This window comes from Cannabis sativa, chromosome 2, assembly GCF_029168945.1.
Source record: "Cannabis sativa cultivar Pink pepper isolate KNU-18-1 chromosome 2, ASM2916894v1, whole genome shotgun sequence".
NCBI lineage: Eukaryota > Viridiplantae > Streptophyta > Magnoliopsida > Rosales > Cannabaceae > Cannabis > Cannabis sativa.
In genome coordinates, this window is record NC_083602.1 from 40,924,127 (window position 1) to 40,928,788 (window position 4,662).

At 31.1% G+C, this 4,662-nt stretch overlaps 1 long non-coding RNA gene across 1 annotated transcript; it reads right to left on the reverse strand.

Annotated features, from left to right (window-relative positions):
- Positions 1-1,125: 1,125 nt before the first annotated feature.
- Positions 1,126-3,477, reverse strand: LOC133034953 (uncharacterized). The gene is made up of 3 exons (XR_009686263.1): positions 3,263-3,477; positions 3,120-3,176; positions 1,126-1,565 (listed from the first exon to the last, which is right to left on the reverse strand). It is a non-coding gene; the product is annotated as an uncharacterized LOC133034953 (long non-coding RNA).
- Between the last annotated feature and the right edge of the window lie 1,185 nt (positions 3,478-4,662).

Below are 4,662 nucleotides of genomic sequence, written 5' to 3' on the forward strand. Positions count from 1 at the left end.
CCAATTATTTTCTAAAAAAATAGATTTTCCTTTGCTTTAATTATAATTTCTAAGCATTAAATGTGAAACAATTTAATGAAAATACAAAAAATCAAAGAATATTATTTTAATAAAATGTAGAACCAAGCATTAATAATTTCTAACTATCAAAAATACGTGATATAAAATACGAAAGAATTTATTTTAAGAAGCAAAAATCATAAGCATATATTGTACTGAGAGTTAAAATAAAAATAAATACTTAATTAAATACACTAGGTTTCATTGTCCGCCTTAATAATAAGGGAACTTAGAAACCCATAAGAAAATTAACTAAGAAAAGCAATAAACTAATACTGAGCGCTTTGAGCTTGGATTTTTCTGTCTAAAATTGTACTGAATTCTAAGAACCTAAGCTTCTATTATAAGAAGGTAAAAGGACTAATGCGCAATTAAACTTATTACAAATTGCATATGGGTAAAAATGTAATTACCTTATAGTTAAACTAGAGTGTCACGTGTCAAGCTCGGATTGGTGGCTTTGGTGTGCAACTTAACACGTGTAAGTTTGACATTTGGGCTGCTGAAGGGAAACGGTCACGGAGGACCAGTCGTGCCTCTGATGAGTGAGGGAGACAAGAGGCCCAGAAGGGGTCGTGCACGTCACCCGCGTGTGAGGGAGAAGGGGGGGACAAAGGCACTGACGCGCCTAGTTTTGTTCTGCTGAAAGAATGGCTGCCCGCCACGTGGCGAGGCTGTCCCTTAGAGGAAGAAAGTGGGACAGTTGGGCCTTGTCTTTTGTGCTCTCTTTGGGCTCGTTTGGTTTACCGTATTGTATTGTATTGTAATGTATTGGGTTGTATTGTATTGGATTGTATAATTTTAATACAATACTATGTTTGGCATTAAATTGTATTAGTGTATTGTGTTAAATTATACAATGTTTGGCTCACATTGCATTGTATTGTATTAATTAAAAAAATTTGCAAAAATTCAAAAAAATAAATAAATAAATAAAAACTGAATTTTTAAAAAGAAATTGAAAATTTTAAAATATTTAAAAAAACTAAAAATAAATAAATTAACTAAAAACACTAATATTTTTTTTAAAAAAAAATTATGTCATATGTGATTCTAACACGAATATTAATGTCAATTTTAAATATATTATCATAAAAAAGTAACCAAATTGTTTAAAAAAAAATTACATAATTAAAATAGACTTTGTAGCACTAAATTTCAACCGACTAAATCAGAATTCAACCGACCAAATAAAAATTCAACAACCAAAACCAAAGTTCAACCAACAAAATCAATCCTCACATATTAATACTCACGTAACCAAATCAACGACTTGATGTAGTCCCTTGCACCATCAACCTCATTTGCTCGATTGAATGTTCAAACATTATTTTGAACGTAGAAGCGATCTCCTTCATACCATCATCATCTGAGGAAGAATTTGTAGAACATGTTGGAGAACCAGAAATTAAAGTGTTGAATGATATTGATTCTGAAAAATTTCTGTTTCTAGCTAAACCAACTCTTGCATTAAGTGGCTGCAGACCAAGTGGCCACCCTTCCTCCTGCAATTAGTGATAAGATCAATTTCAGATGAAATATACTTTAATAATTGTAACACGCTTGATTACATTTACATGGACAAAAATTCAAACAGGGTTCATACTATTAGCTATAAAGAAACAAGAACAATGACATGTAGTAACTATTGACTAATGAGGTAAAGCCAGACCCACTTCCCAGATAAATTACAGGAAAAAAACCACATACATTAGACCCACCTTTAAAATCCCAGAATGAAAAACAAAAAACTTGGTGAGAAAACCAAAACAGAAAATCCAAATGAATGGAATAGAAGACAAAAGATACCTACTGAGCAATGTGGTAAACCCTCCAGATAATAAACTCCAATTAATCTAATTATTTTATTTTGTTTTCAAATAAACGAAGACTTTACTAATTTTTACCAACAACATAGTCAAAAAAATTTTAATTAGTTAGAAAACTCTCTCTATATATAATCATGCCATTAACGACACTTTTTAGGCCTTTCATTCAGCTTTCCCTGTAAATTGATTCCTTTAGAAGTTTTGGTATCAGTACTCAATCAAGGAATATAAACTAACACAAAAACTTGAGTCCAAAGGAAGACATCAAATTCCCTTTTTTCCTTTACAAACAAGAATTTAACTACAACAATCAATCACTGTAATACCAACCAACCCCTCAAACTCAAAACATAATCAATTCCAGTCATGAATGTTCAATCTGAAAATCCTAAGCTAAATCCTAATATGGCAACTCTTCTCATTTCATCAATAAATTGCAAATTGCAATATTGGTGATTATAGTAATACATTTCATTATATTGTAAACTCACTTAGCTCATAATTTTTTTACAGAGAAAAATACCTTTTTATATATATAAGCCTACTCCAAATTCTGTTCATGGAAGCAAAAAGAAACCCAAAAATACTTTGCATTGAATCCAATGAATAATGTCCCAAATTAGGCAAATTTCCACCATTCATACCCAAACAAAGAACAAAGAAGCCATGGAAAATTGAAAGACTCGGACCCCACTAAGCTCACTGTAATCTAAAACCTAATAATAATAATAATAATAATAATAATAATAATAATAATAATAATAATAATAAGTGTCTCTGTCCCCAATTAAGCTTACAAATTTGGCCAAAACAGAGAGAGATTGTGTTCTCACTCAAACCAAACAACCAATAATCCTTAATCAAACACTCTCCATATTTCACAATTTGGACACAAGGAAGATGCACATGTAAAAGTCACAGAAGACCAAAAACCATAACCCCAGAAATCTTTGTTAAAAAACAAAAATAAAAAAAAAACCCAAAAAAAATCTGAAAATGAAATTCAAATAAATTCAAACATACCTAAGAATGTTAACAAACAATCATAATAATAGTATATACTTTTTTTTTAAAAAAAAAAAAAAAAAAAAAAAAAAAAAACACTCATACACATCACAAAAGACCCTAAAACAGCACCCCAAAAAACAATCAGATTTTCATAAGCCAAAATAGATTCAATACTCTCCGAAGTGTAGAAAAATGAAAATTCGAAATCAGTTTTTATTATACCTGAAATAGAATCTTGAGCGTGAGAGAGAGAGAGAGCTATGGAGGTTAGGAGTTCCACTGAGAAAACAAAATCAGATCTAAATCAATAATAATAAAAAGAAAATGCAGATATGTGTAATATAGAGAGAGGTACACGTACATACCAGACGAAGAAATAGATCCGAGAACACTTGGGCGGAACCAGAGAAGATGACTGAAATTCCGGCCAAATCGGCCGGAGAAGATGACTGAAAACCAGTGAAATGGAAGTAGTTGTGGCTTGTGAGAAAGAGAGTACGGGCTAATACAAGCAAACTCTACAAAATAATACAATACATCCTAATGTAGGACTTTTATTCAGTATATAATAATACATAATAGGTTGTATTAAAAATTAAAGTTGTAATATTTATTACAATACATGGTGCCACCAAACATTGTAATATTACAATTTAATACAATACAGGGTCCTTATACATGGCTCCAAACGAGCCCTTTATGGCTTAAAAAATACCGATTTTCATGTGTTTGGGCCACATTTTAATCACTTTTATTTCTTCTCTTTTATTTTCACAAATACTATATTTTCAATTAAACACAAACAAAATTAAATTCAAACAAAATATTTTCAACATAAAAATATATCACAATAATTTGTTGGGTTTTATGCCCTAAATAAAACTCATTTCAATATAATCAGATTTACTTATTAATATAGATCAGAAATAACATTTAATGTTGCATGGTTCACATGATTTATTTCATGATTATATGTACATAATGTATAAATTCATCTGAAACCCTTTTCACATACTTGATCCTGTTTATTGTGCCGTCAACACATTGGAAAGTAAACATGACTATGTGAATAAAGTTTCCTAGATTTATCACACATAGGGTTTTACTGATATGATAATCTACAACAGAGTTTACTTGCATTTGGAGAAGTGCTATGTTCTTTCCAGAGCATTAGTTAAAGTAAAGCTCAGGTTGGATGCATGGAGTATGCATCGGAAGGGACCGATATTGAACTTTGACTTAGATTTAATTAAACTTACCGTAAAATCTATTCAAGTCAATATCGCCAAGTTGATCCTAGATCAAATGATCTTAATCCTGTTATGATTAGGCTCAATCTTGAAAGGCTATTCGTGTTCTTTGATTTTTAGTTAAGCCTACTTTTAGGTCAGGGTGATACGTACATTTTGGGAACACGGTAGTGCAATTGAGTGGGAGCGCTATCATGAACATGGAATCTATAGCTTCTATCTGGCGAATAGTAAGCAAAGGATGATCTCCTTCGAGCTTGACCAAACGAAAATAAATGGTAGAGATCTCATTTCACATTTATACGGGGTCAAGTGTTTTAAGGAATCAATACATTGTAGGGTGTTACGGTAATTTAATCCCTTTACTGTGTAGATCATTCATATAGAGGATAATTGATCACATTAGGATTATTACAATGGATAACTAATGATGTGTCTATATGGTGGAACATATAGAGCATTCTATATACTGAGAGTGCAATTCTAAGTTCTATGCGTGGATTCAACGAAGAATT